This window comes from Salvelinus namaycush, chromosome 5 (genome assembly GCF_016432855.1).
Source record: "Salvelinus namaycush isolate Seneca chromosome 5, SaNama_1.0, whole genome shotgun sequence".
Classification (NCBI taxonomy): Eukaryota; Metazoa; Chordata; class Actinopteri; order Salmoniformes; family Salmonidae; genus Salvelinus; species Salvelinus namaycush.
The window spans coordinates 43,279,595-43,294,487 of NC_052311.1; positions in this window are offsets into that span (position 1 = coordinate 43,279,595).

Genomic DNA, 14,893 nt, shown 5'->3' on the forward strand with positions numbered 1-14,893 from the left:
GCTTTAAGGAAGTAGCCTATTCACTGTATGGTGTGTGTGTGTGCGAGACGACAGAGGTGGACGAGTTCAGAACAAACTACTGTCAAAATTAGAGTGAGAGATTACCAGTGGTGTCCAACTGCAACTGGGTTAAGCAAGCCATTATCTGCATGTCTGTTGCAGATGTTGTATGTCTGCTTATCAGGCAGATTACACCCTCTTTGTGTTGAAGTAAAAAAAAGCATTCTCTCTCGCTCTCTCTCGGGGAAAGTGAGACAAACAGACAGAGGTGTGGCACTATGTAGTATGCAGTATGAAGTTGATAGAAATGGAGAGAGAGTGAAAGAGAGAGGCCATGGAAAAGGAGAGAGAGAGACAGAGAGGAACTGACACACAGAAAGAGACAGCTGGCCTACATGTAGAAAGTGAGTTGTAAGTGAGTAAGTGAGTTGCCATTGCAGGTCACGGATTTTCTGTGTGTTGTTTTACCCCTGAATGTATTAAGTGGAGAATGAATGCTGCAGTACACTGTCTGCACGCAGCCTCACAGCTGATTTGCAAGGGAAAGCACAGAGTCATGGTTCACCTTCCAAGGCAGATGCATAGCACTGCTGCCTCCACTGCCCCTCACAAGATGGCCGAAAGGATGACTAGAGAGAAAAATAACCATACATAAGAAATAAAGGTTGGACAAGGGTTACATGAAGGTTATACGTCTTAACAAGGTGTTTTTCCAATTTATTCTCACCGATCTTTAGATGAGGGACACACTTGACATGACACAGGCCCTATGTCAGATTAACTACCAGTGAAATAACCTTTGTAGCTATGCCGTTTCAGAATGCAATGTCCTGTATGTCCTTGCGGTGATACTGCCTTCAGTGCCAAGACTAGCTCTGCTATTGAGGCAATAAAATATCCCCTGATTTCCACAGATCAGGCTAAAATGAGGGAAAGGGGATACCTAGTCAGTTGCACAACTGAATGTGTTCAACCAAAATGTGTCTTCCGATTTTAACCCAACCCCTCTGAATTAGGGGGAGCGGTGGTGTCACGCCCTGACCATAGTTTGCTTTGTATGTTTCTATGTTTTGTTTGGTCAGGGTGTGATGTGAGTGGGCATTCTATGTTGTATGTCTAGTTTGTCTATTTCTATGTGTTTGGCCTGATATGGTTCTCAATCAGAGGCAGGTGTCAGTCGTTGTCTCTGATTGGGAGCCATATTTAGGTAGCCTGTTTTGTATTGTGGGTTGTGGGTGATTGTTCCTGTTCCTGTGTCTGTGGTTTCCATACGGGACTGTTTCGTTTTCGTTCGTTCACTTTGTTGTTTTTGTTCAGTGTTCTATTTGCTTTATTAAAATATGGAAACTTACCACGCTGCGCATTGGTCCTCCGATCCTTCCTACTACTCCTCCTCAGAAGAGGAGGAAGACGAGCGTTATAGGTGGTGCACATAGATGACATGAAATAGGCCTTATATCAGTGTAGAGCAATGTAGTCTCACATGGTTTATTATTACCTTATTACCTCTATTACTGTCTCTGTTTCAAATTATTAAAATAAATAATAATGATTATTATCAAAGTAATTGTATATCTCTCTGTCAAGCACATTTCCTCCCCAGGCAATGTAATGTAGGGATGGCAAGAGATGTACAGTGCATTACAATACAGCAATATAGCACTTTGTCATCGTATGTATGCTACTAATAAAGTTATTCAAGCCCCTTTTAAACAAAATGGCTGACAGCAGTATCCTTCTTTAACCTCTGCCATCCTGCTTCCGTGTCTCTCATTACCCCCACTCTCTCCATCCCCCCCTCCTCCCTCTCTCTCGCTGCCCTGCAGTAGAGGGAGAAGGCGGAGGGGGAAAATCCCCAAATTCTCAGTCTCCATAGCAACAGTAGTCAGGTGACCTTGTATCCGACTCATACTGCTGAGTCAGATAAATTGAAGGATTGAACAAGATGGAGAACAGAATATAGTGAGACAGAGAAAGAGAGAGAGAGAGAGAGATGAAATGGAACCCAACATCATTTCATTCTCTGATGCTCTGATGCTGGATGTTGTGCAAGCCTTTGATGTGTAAATAATGTTGTGTCATCCTATTCCTCCTCTACTCTTATAATGTCAGGCATAAGGGACATAAGCAGGTTTTTCCCCTCCTTTTTCTCTTTTAGGAACTCAGTCCGGATCTCACCTTATTGTTGAGAGTTCAAATTGTAGAATTCACAAGGTGTAAATTCGAAATGTGTTTGTGCATCAGCAGTTTCCTCTTGTTTTGTCAATCACTGACAGTCACTCAATTAGCCATGTCAGCTAACCATTTTTTGATTGGAAAATTGGTTTAGCCAGTTATCAAAACTTGTAGTAATTATGTCCGAATACCAACTGGGCTGACAGGGCACGTGCCCAGGGGCCCTGACCTCCATGGTGGCCCGTATTGATTTTGTTAGTCACTCTCACACAGATATCATAAAACATGGCATAAGTCATGGCAAAATGTGTAGAATTGCAGGAAATTAGACTTAAAACTGCTAAAATGTCTCTCTGCCCCATGGCAAAATAAGTAGAATTGCATGGAAACTGTTATAAAAGTGCAAAGTTTCTCTCTGCCCCATGGCAAAATGTGTAGAATTGCACGAAATGAACGTTAAAACGTCATTTTTTCCCTCCGCTGTCAAGACGGGGGCCACTATTTCTTTTCTTCCCTGCTTGGTGGGTGGGCTCCAACAACTACTCTCACTTAGGGCCCCTAAAAGGCTAGATATGGCCCTGAATGTCAGTGTCTGATTGTTAAACTGTTACTAAAAGTAGCTCAGTCTCAGGAGTGGTCGGGATGAGTGGTCGTGATGTGTGGTCGTGATGTGCATGTGTTTGTGTCTTACGGAAAGGTTACGCAAATGTCATCCTACTGTATCTCTACATACCACCCTAATGTTAGTCTTGCATTGTTTAATGTAGTAGCTGTGTCATTGCATGTGGGAGAGAGGCTGAAGTATGTGTGGAAATATAGGTATGAATTGTAGGTTTTAAAGAAGGGTTATAGAAATGTGTTCTTTTGTTCAATGGTTTAAGTCAGGCTGAATGAGAGAAAGAGAGAGAGAGAAAGAGAGAGGGAGGGAGAGAGTGTCAGCATGCGACAGTCAGGATGGGTGGAAATGTGTGATGCAGATGCTGCCATGGAGCATTTGTGAGTGTCATGGAGCATGTGTGTGAGGGTCAATATGGGATTCAGTGTGTGTTAGGGTCAGGGACAGGGTGTGTGTTTATATTCTATGTGTGAAGTCGGCAAGGAGGATGTGTTAGTGTCATGGAGCATGTGGGAGGTAGAGTGTGAGGATGAGAGAAAGAGTGTGTGTGTGTGTGTTTGTTTCTGTATGTGAAGGTGATCCTTGTTAATCTGGTTTTATAAATGTCTGACATAATCTATGTTCCACTCACAGCGTCCAGAACAGGGGGAGGGGAGGAACAGAGGAAGAGAGAGACAGAGAGAGAAGGACAAAAAGAGGAAGGGAGTGAGATCATACGGTACAAAGGACCGTGTGTCAAATGATGGAATGAACGAGAGAAGGGGATGACAGAGATAAAGAGAGGGGCCAATAGAAAAAATGATCTGCTTTTCTTTTTGGGATGTAAAGCGCTTGTATGAATGAACTGTTGGTATGAAAGGATCTATACATACTTCTGAATCTTTTTATTATTATTATTATTAAGAGGAGGAGCGCCAAAGACCCCACAGCAGGGGTAGACAGAGAAGGATGGAAATGGAGGAGTGAACTAAGAATTACACGTGGGATGAAGTAACACGGAAAGTGTGACATGGGACAGTTGATTAGGGATAATGTTGCCATGGAACGAAAGTATCACAAGAGAGGGCAAAAGGCCCCAAAAGGGGATGAGGAAAGAGGAGGACTTAAGGGTAGAGATCAAAAGTGCCGATCGGATTAATAATGAGCTAAAGACTCACAGGGAGAGCATGGTTCCAAAACACATGCAACAGTAGCCTACTAGTCGATGTATTCGAAAGAAACATTTCGACAAATTCAGCTCCAAACATTAAACCCCCCCCCTCTCCCTTCTGCTACTAAACTGTACATCTGGTCCCAGACATTTTCCCCACCTCCATCACTTCTCTCCCGTCTCTTCCCCTCCCCCTCTCCCTCCTCCTCTCTCCTGTAGCTGTCCTTTCAGAACCACCACTGCAGCAAAAGGAGCACAACTCGGCCGTAGTCACTCATCCCGGCTAGCCTCCACTCCCTGCCTCTCTACTCCAATCTCTGCAATACTTACACTTAACTGACTTTAGTGTGAATTGACTAGCACAGTGCATTCGGTAGGTATTCGGACCCCTTGACTTCTTCCACATTTTTGTTACGTTACAGCCCTATTCTAAAATGGATTAAATTGTTATTTTCCCACATCAATCTACACACAATACCTCATAATGACAAAGCAAAAACAGTTTTTATTATTTTGAAAATGTATAAGAAATACAAAACTGAAATATCACATTTACATTAGTATTCAGACCCTTTATTCAGTACTTTGTTGAAGCACCTTTGGCAGCTAATACAGCCTTGAGTCTTCTTGGGTATGACACTACAAGCTTGGCACACCTGTATTTGGGGAGTTTCTCCCATTCTTCTCTGCAGATTCTCTCAAGCTCTGTCAGGTTGGATGGGGGGCGTCACTGCACAGCTATTTTCAGGTCTCTCCAGAGATGTTCAATCGGGTTCAAGTCCGGGCTCTGGCTGAACCACACAAGGACATTCAGAGACTTGTCCCGAAGCCACTCCTGCGTTGTCTTGGCTGTGTGCTTAGGTTCATTGTCCTGTTGGAAGGTGAACCTTCGCCCTGCTCTGGAGCAGGTTTTCTTCAAGGATCTCTCTGTACTTCGCTCCGTTCATCTTTCCCTTGATCCTGCATAGTCTCCCTGTCCCAGCTGCTGAAATACTTCCCCACAGCATGATGCTGCCACCACCATGCTTCACCGCAGGGATGGTGCCAGGTTTCCTCCAGACGTGATGCTTGGCATTCAGGCCAAAGAGTTCAATCTTGGTATCATCAGACCAGTGAATATTGTTTGTCATGGTCTAAGAGTCCTTTAGGTGCCTTTTGGCAAACTCCAAGCAGACTATAATGTGCCTTTTACTGAGGAATGGCGTCCGTCTGGCCACTCTACCATAAAGGCCTAATTGGTGGAGTGCTGCAGGGATGGTTGTCCTTCTGGAAGGTTCTCCCATCTCACAGAGGAACTCTGGAGCTCTGTCACAGTGACCATCAGGTTCTTGGTCACCTCTCTGATCAAGGCCCTTCTCCCCCGATTGCTCAGTTTGGCCGGGCGGCCAGCTCTAGGAAGAGTCTTAGTGGTTCCAAACTTCTTCCATTTAAGAATGATGGAGGCCCCTGTGTTCTTGGGTACCTTCAATGCTGCAGAAATGTTTTGGTACCCTTCCCCAGATCTGTGCCTTGACACAATCCTGTCTCGGAGCTCTACGGACAATTCCTTCAACCTCATGACTTGGTTTTTGCTCTGACACACTGTCAACTGTGTCCAATCAATTTAATTTACCACAGGTGGACTCCACTCAAGTTGTAAAAACATCTCAAGGATATTCAATGGAAACAGGATGCACCTGAGCTCAATTTAGAGTCTCATAGCAAAGGGTCTGAATACTTATGTAAATAAGGTATATGTTTTTATTTTAATGCATTTATAAATATTTGTAAAAACCTGTATTCGCTTTGTCATTGCGTGTAGATTGATGAGGATTAGACATAAAAAAATGTTTTTGAATAAGCCTGTAAAGTAACAAAATGTGGAAAAAGGGAAGGTGTCGGAATATTTTCTGAATGCACTGTATAGTATATTCACTGTTAAACAGTGTTTAATAATGTTAGTTTGCTTTTGGTGCAGAGTCATTCGTGTTTCAAACATGAGCTTCGAGACACTCTGAGAAACTGAAGACAAATTCATGAATTTCATAAAATTCATGAATTTGAATCTTTTTTGAATTGACAGGATTCTATAGTATCTCTGTATATTTAAAAAAAAGTATACATCTACTGCATTGTCCATGGCCATCCAGAATCACAACACGCTGAAGCTCTCATCGCTTTCGTGACGTTGTCAGCTAATTCATCATTAAGCGGGCACCCCTCAGAGCCTGGTTCCTCTCTAGGTTTCTTCCTAGGTTCTTGCCTTTCTAGGGAGTTTTTCCTAGCCACTGTGCTTCTACATCTGCATTCCTTGCTCTTTGGGGTTGTAGGCTGGGTTTTCTATATAAGCGCTCTGTGACATCTGCTGATGTAAAAAGGGATTTATAAATACATTTGAGTTGATTTAATGTCAATTGGATCCAAATACAGTATGTGGTGTTAGCTAATATCTGTACCATGAATAAGGGAAAAATGGCTTTTAAGTAAGATTACTCAGCAAAGTGAACTTTTGACCTCTACTCAAGAGGAATGAGCTGGCTAAACCCATGATCCATTTCAGCCAACTCAACATTCTGGATTCCATTTGGATTTGCCATTTCTCTGTCTACAGTGTTTCACTCCCATGTTTTCCGCTAATGACTCTGCAAACGACAACAGCATTTGGGTCTGGCTATTTAGGAGCCATTTTGCGGGTGATCTGCCATAGTTTGTTTGGAGCAGTTTGCTTTCTGATGCTAGGTCTGTTGAGCTGGTGATGTGTTACTGCCAGTTATTGTAAAGACAATGTTTGGTGTCTGTTTTGAGTGTTTGTAGTGTGTCCTTAATACTATCATGCATTGAGTGTGTGTTGTATATGTGTTTAGCTGACAATTGTCCTAGGTGTGCGATGGCATGCCTTGTATGATCAGGAGCCTTAGACTTGATTTGAATGACAGGGCTGTGTGTGTCTGTTCAGTGTGTGTGTGTGTGTGTGTGTGTGTGTGTGTGTGTGTGTGTGTGTGTGTGTGTGTGTGTATTTATGTACTGTGTGTGCATTCCTGGGCTGAGCTGTGTACAATAAGCAGCCTTGGGAGTGCTGTGCCTGACCGTTAGGTGAGCTCAAGACAGGACATGTGCTCAGCTGGGAGCTGGCCCTTTAAGTCCCAGCAGCCAACCAGAGAGGAGATGCTGGGAGCAGGCTGTCCTTGGGAATGACCTTGCAGGGGGGCTGAAAAATGGAGGGAGAGAAACAAAGTGAGGGAGAGAGAAAGAGGAAGAGGGAGAGAGGAAGAAATGTGGGGGAATAGAGAAAGGATGAAGGGGGAAGAGAGTAGATGAACAAGAGAGGGGGTATATAGGGAGCTGGGGGGATGGAGAGAGAAAGAGGGGGGTGCAAGAAAGGGGGAGGAGAGAGTGAGAGCTGAGAGAAAGGGCATAGTGAGATTTATAAAGAAGGAGAGAGGAAGAGAGAAAGAGAGAGAATCCTTAGGCTACAGTGTCCATTGCTACTACATAGGTCACTATAATACAACAGCGTATCCAGTGAGGTAATATATGGAAGGTAATCTTTCAGTCGTGATCATATGCAAATACACACCTTGTTCAGAGAGAGAGAGAGAGAGAGAGAGAGAGAGAGAGATGAAAGGTAGAGACAGTTCGAGACACTAAGAGGATTGAGAGTTCAACTAGTTCTCACTCTTTCTCCCTCCCTCCTTCCTTTTCATCCGCTCTCTATCTCGCTCCCTCACGGTGACAAACATGAACGTCATCTAGTACGGATTACATTTACAACACACCACTCTCCCATTGCATAAGACATTCTCTGAAAGGGATGCAGAGAGGAGGATAAGAATAGAGAGGGATTTGAGACAGGAAGCGAGGGTGAAAATCAAGGTAGAGATAGGAAATGAAAGGAGGATGAAGGGCAGGTAATAAAGATAAAAAACGTATTATTCTTATAATGGCTTTGAGTTTTGACAGTGATCAAAAAGGATGAGAGCGAAAATGATAAGTCAGAGCTCAAATCAGAATGGTGTATTATACTTTCTCAATTGCAGCGTTCCCTATGATCTTAGTATCTATATTAGAGGTTGCACTTGCGACATACCTCTCCTTCATTGCACCTGTACCTGTGTCACTAGTAGGGATGTAGTACCCTAGCCGGTTAGCCAGTTAGCCGTTTGCATACATTCAACTGGCTAAGGCTAATGCTCATAGCACATCATCATTTCACCAAGTAGGACACGTTCCTGTATAGTCTTTATTATGTTGTCCCTGGATCAACAAGTCCATCAAGCAATCAGACCATCGTCTACCTTGTGAGATCGCCAACATGCGCAATATGTGCAATGCTCCCCTTGTACCCGCCAAAAGTAAACATTCCTAGTGCAACTGACTGACCTGCTGTGCGCCGCTGCAAAATCTGAACTAGCTCTTCAACATAAGAGGTAAGCTGACGATGATAAAGATAAATACATGTCTGAATGGGTCAAAGGGCAAGTTTAACCTGCATCATTTAAAAACATGCAATTCTGCATGTCCCAAGGACAAAGCTGGGAGATACTATTTGTTCCTTTACATGTGGTCTGGTCAGACTTTCAAATGCAGTCAAAGTGTTACAGGCTGAGGGTGTGAGACGGAGTTGGGCAATGTTCTTGAGGTGATAGAATGACGCTTTACGCAGTTGTTTGACGTGGCTGTCAAAGGTCAGGGAGGAATCAAACTTTACACCCAGATTGGAAACTGAGGGGGAGAGAGGGATGTTCTGTCCTTCAATGGTGAGGCGTGTTATTGGTGAATGCCCGACCTGGTGGGGGGAGTCAACAAGTAGGGCCTCGGTTTTGCTGCTGTTCAGTTTAAGTACGTTTTGCTTCATCCATGCCCTTATTTCCTTAAGGCAGGCGTTCAGGCGGACACATGCATCAGAGGGACCTGGGTCAGTTTCTACATACAGCTGGGTGTCATCAGCATAGCAGTGGAATGAGATTCCACACCGGCTAATGACACGACCGAGAGGGAGCATGTACAGGACGAACAGGATGGGTCCAAGAACAGATCCTTGTGGGACACCGCAGGGGACGTGGTGGGTGCAGGACCTGGACCCACCTAGCGACACATACTCAGTCCTGTCTGAGAGGTAGGAGTGAAACCAGCTCAGAGCTGCTCCAGACAGCCCAATGGTGTCCCAGAGGCGTTCCAGGAGGATCAGGAGACATCCTATATCAGCCGCCATCAGCAGGTCGTTGGTGACCCTGAGTAGGGCCATTTCAGTGCTGTGGGCCTGCCGGAAACCTGACTGTAACTTCTCAAATAAGTTGTTCTGTTTAAGATGGTCCTGGAGCTGTACAGCAACCACTTTTTCCAACACCTTGGAGAGGAAGGGCAGGATGGATATTGACCTGTAAATTGGCCAGAACTTCTGGGTCCAGAGTGGGCTTCTTTAGAAGGGGGCTGATGACAGAGGTCTTAAATGCAGGTGGGAGACTGCCAGATTGGAGGGAGTGGGTTATTAGAAGGCTGAGTGCAGAGGTGCATGATTTGAGCAGGGCGGTTGGAATAGGATCCAAGGTACAGGAGGAGGTTTTCATTATGAATATAGTTTTCTCAATACCTCCCTGGGTGAGGGAGCAGGAAAGAGGCTGAGGTGATGTCGGTGAAAAAAAAAGTAAATTAAGCTGTTACACTGCTCTTCCGTTGTCTCGATGACAGACTGGGTCTGTGGTTTGAAATGATGGTTTATGGTAGAAAACAGGGGCTTTGAGTTTGCAGGATTTTTATTAATGAGGTTGGAGTAGATCGTCAACCATGTCTCTTTCAGTGCATTGGAATAGGCCGTTTGATGATCTGGAAAGGCCAGTTTGTGGACAGTGAGGCCCGTGTTTCTGAGACGCCGCTCCAGGATGCATTCAGTGTATTTCAGTTCTGGAGTAAACCATGGAGCGTGTTTTTGCGGGGGCATGCAGGCCAAGCACACTGCTCAGGGATTGGTTGTAAAACTCCACAGTTTAATCTCATCCACTGACGAAAAAGCTGGAGGAGACAGGTTCAAGATGTCCTCTGACATGCTGGCAGGGTCGATGTTTTTCCAGTTCCGGAAACACATGCGACGCTTGGACTTGGTTAGAGGGGGAAGGAATGTCAAGTCCAGTACGACAACCTTGTGGTCAGACACACCAAGGTCATAGACCTACATGTTGTTGACGAGGGCGGAGTCAGTGATGACCAGGTTAATTATGTGCCCACTGGTGTGCGTGGGGGCGTCAACGAGTTGCTTCAGGTCAATCAAACTCAGAAACTCAGCAGAAGAGTGACATGATGAAGAATCACCTATTGCTAGAACCTGCTTCATGTTAATTTCATTATTTATTTCAGGTTAAATATTAATACTATTTCACCCTTTTATTCATATGAACAAATAGTAGTATTTATAGTTTAATAGTGTCTTTATTAATCAGGGCCAGCTCCAGGTATAAGCAACATACTGTACGCGGTCGTTTAAGGTCCCCGGTCACTAGGGGGCACCCAGCCCAAAAACGCAGTCGGGGTTTCGACTTACTGTTGAGAGTTATAATAGAATACACAAGATGCAGGTTCGACATTTAGTTGTGCCTCAGCAGTTTCTCTTGTTTTGTCTGTCAATGAGAGTCACTCAATTAGCCGTGTCAGCTAAAAAAATGTTTTACTTGTAGTATTCATGGCCGAATACCGACCCGGGGCCAGGGGCCCTGACCTCCAGGGGACCCACGTTGATTTTGTTAGTCACTCAGATATCATTAACATGGTAGAAGTCATGGCAAATGTGTAGAATTGCAGGAAACGAAGTTTAAAACTATAAAAATGCCCCATTTCAAAATGAGTAGCATGACATTTGTTATAAATTTGAAAAAATCGATCTCCCTCACGGTAAAATGTGTATAACCGGAGAAAACATGCTTTAAAACTGCAACCAAATCTTGCTTAGTGCTCCAAAAGGCTAGCGCCGGCCCTGTTATTAATGTTGCAGCTAATATATTAAAACGCTTCATGCTTTTTAAATGCATTACTAAATGGTTTATACATGTGAACTAATGCATTAATACATGCTAGTTAATGTATCTTTATTGTAAAGTTCTACCTATTCATTTGCAAACATGCCCATAAATATTTGATTGTATAACAAAGTTGACACTTTACACAGAAGGCACACATGAGAACTGTCTTTTAATAGGCACTTCTGATGATAATGGCCATAACAGACATGACACTTGACCTAACACAGGAGATGCAGATGTAAAATGTGGAATATAAGTATAAATATAAATATAAGTGTATATTATTGAGTAGCTGACACCTCTGCAACAATTCCTGAGAGCTATAGTGTAAAGGTACGTGAATGTTGAAGAAGTTGTTGTAAACAGCCGGTAAATGAGTACAACAGCTTGCATTTTAAAATCACAGCACACCCTGTTAACAACATATACATTAGCATGGGTCGTTCGCGAACAAACGGCTCTTTTTGAGTGGCTCTTTTTGGTGAACGTCTGGAACCGAATCGCATCTGTGAAAGAGCCGTTCATTTGGCTCCCTGATCTGCATACTGTTACTGCTGCTTTATGAGCTCCAGACATCGATTATCTGCAGATAAATGATAAAAACATTATCTGAAGATGAGTGAGTTGCTTTCCCTCACATTCTGCGGTAAAGGTCATTTGTTGCCATTTGTTCATGAAGTGCAGCCCTAGCGAACTGAAATAATAGCATGAGTCAGGACAAAAGGTTGCTGCTGGTATACCTCAAAGATATCACCATAAGTATTGCAAAGTCAATTTGAATCAAAGCTGAAAGTTCATGAATACTTAACAATGTTGAGATAGTATTGTCATTTTTTACTAACAAAGTGTACCCTCCCCAGTGTCCAGCTTTTTGTAAGGGATGTGAGATCGTATTACATTTCCAGTCCCCGGGCATCCCCTTGACGTGGCAAATGCTCTGAAAACACAGCACATTGATACTTCTCTACATGAAAAGAACAGGACCCCTTCTCTTACAGGTGACTTGAACCATAATCCTCATCTGAAAAAGTGAAAAGTGCACAATATCAAAAACAGAAAATATTGTGGGCTGCAACATTTCTACCTGACTCAATTATGCCATCTAAAAATACATATAGTATTTATTTGAAAATTGTGTCATGTTTCATCATGAAGTGCTTTCAGAATCAAACGTTTTGAACTGTGCTGGAGAATAAGCTATAGTACAGAGCCAAACTTTATTTTCCATCCAGGGATTGTCACGACTTCCGCCGAAGTTGACTCCCCTGCCTGTTCGGGCGGTGCTCGGCGGTCGTCGTCACCGTCCTACTAGCCGCCACCGATCCCTTTTTCGTTTGTCTGGTTGTTTTGTCTTATTAGTTGCACCTGTTGTTTTTGTTTCGTAATGAGCTTCCCTATAATTAGGAGTTTGACCCGCCCTTGTTTTGTGCGGGATTGGTTTTGTTACGTGTGTGTATGTTGGGTGTTTGGCAAGTGTTTTCACTGCGCCCTGGATGTTCGGGCTTATTCAGTTTGTTGTAAAAAAGTAAATATAAGGATTATTTTTCCTAAGCGGCTCTCTCTCTCTGCGTCTGGTTCTTTCGCTCACCTAGTCCCGCGTGACAGGGATGGACATTTGACATAAAACAACAGTCACATAAAAACATGGAATCATCATCACCATAATTCATCATACACAGAAAACTGCACGTTTACCAGGAAGTTTGAAAAGACAGGCTGAGTGGGTGGGTAGCTGAAATTTGACTGACAGCTCTTTGAAACGCCTATGTCAAGAAACTTGGATGCATTTAGCAGTGTTGCAGTACAATCATCTCAAGAAAATGTGTTGATACACAAACCAACTCAAACAACATTTAAATTGCATAAATTATGTCTTTTTTTTATACATCTCCCGTTCGGCATGTCTCTTGTGATGCGGTTCACGGCAGCACAGACGGATATGTTGTCATTAACGACCTTTACCCCCCCTTTTGTTCCATCCTGGCCCGAAGACCTAGCTAGCCAGTACCTAGCTAACACCAGACATAGATGAAATGGGAGACATAAGTATTTTTTTGCCATAGATGAATAGTGTAAACTTTTAATTATATTTGCTGACACCTTACAGTCATATTTTGGCACCAGTAGGGTAGCTAGCTATCTAGCTATATAAACCATGCCCCTCCGCAAACACACCTTCTCCGATGTTGGTTACAAGGCGGTACTTATTTAAATTAGGTAAGAGAATCTCATGTTACCATTGGTGTATTAAAATGAGAGTTAGGTTGATGTAACCCTATACCTTTAATAATCCCACCTCCCCAATCCAAGTGTTTGACATGGGGGAGGGGACCAGTAACTTTATGATCAAACTTTATCAGTTTAGAAGCAATTGTCATTTCTCATACTTTGGTCATGGTTTAACCCAAATATCATGAAATGTAATGAAAAACACAATTTTGACTGTTCATGTACCTTTAAACAGATTCCAGCAGCTCCAGCTCCATTGTACCTCCTTCTATCACGAGGCTGTTGAGGGGAGGACGCCACATAAAAATGGCTGGAATGGCGCTAATGGAATGACATCAAACACCATGTGTTTGATACCATTCCACTCCTTCTGCTCCAGCCATAAACCCGAGCCCGTCCTCCCCAATTAAGGTGCCTCCAACCTCCTGTGTTCCCTAGGTCTCTTTTATTTATCTCTCTATGATTAACTAGGTCCTACAGTATGACATACAAACTCTGAATTAAGGAATTTTAATCCCAGGTTCTCTCTAATTCGGTCTCGTTTACACCAGACTGTGTTCCTAGGGCACAAAAACCCACGTGCGTCAGCAGTAGCATCGGTAGGTAGCATCGGTGCCGTAGCCCCAGGAGATGCAACTACGCTAAGGCTGTGTATCTCCCTTACTCACTCTGTCACACTGAACAGAATGGAGCATGTGCTCCTGCTGTGAGAGGGGCTGATGGGAGAGTCAGGGAGAGGCCTGTATTTCTGCTGTTGCTGCTGTGCCCAATGAGTCAGTGTGACAGAGTGCAAGCCTAGCGCCACGCTCACGTCTCTCTTTCCTTTCCTTTCCCCTCTGCTATATCCTCATTATCGCTGCACCTGGTCACCCTATCGAGCTACCGTACTCAGGGTCTCACAGTCAGTCTGCTGCTGCACCTCATTCTACTGCACCAATCCACTGCCAGACTCGACTGTCAGACACACTCCTCTGCAATATGTAACTGCCTATGTACCGTTGGGTGTCTGACTGTCTGCTACGTCCCATGAGGGTGTGTGCATGTACTCTTTTCCAAGGCAGCTGTGACAGAAAAAGGCTGGTGTGTGCTGCACACACACACACACCGACACACACACGTGTGCACACAATCACACATTTACACACAAACACACACAAACACGCAAGCACACACACGCAAGCACACGCAAACACACACACACATGCAAGCACACAAACACACGCACACACACACACACACACACACACACACACACACACACACACACACACACACACACACACACACACACACACACACACACAGTTCCCTCTCTGAGAATGAGTGGGTAATAATTGGCGCTGCAATGCTCCAGCATCTGATTTACCAGATGTACAAATATAGACTGGAAGCCTGTCACCTCTGTATTACAAGTACCTGTAGGATAGTTTTGATTAGTACTTGGAATTCATCAGATAATACAATATGTACCATACCTTGCTTCAGTATGAATATGCATAGAAACACCTGGAGTGGGGGGGGGGAAGTGTTGACGAGATAGAAACAGCACACCTTGTGCTGGACTGAAAAAATACCTATGTGGCAACTTTGCAGCACTTTTGATGCCCCCCCCCCCCTCTACAGACTCCTCTCCACTCCCTCCTGTTCCCTTCCTCTGTCTTCTCACCCTCCACCCCTCACTCTCTTCTTGTGAGTAAACTCATGGAGTCTATTTTTAGAAGAAGCGAGTCAATC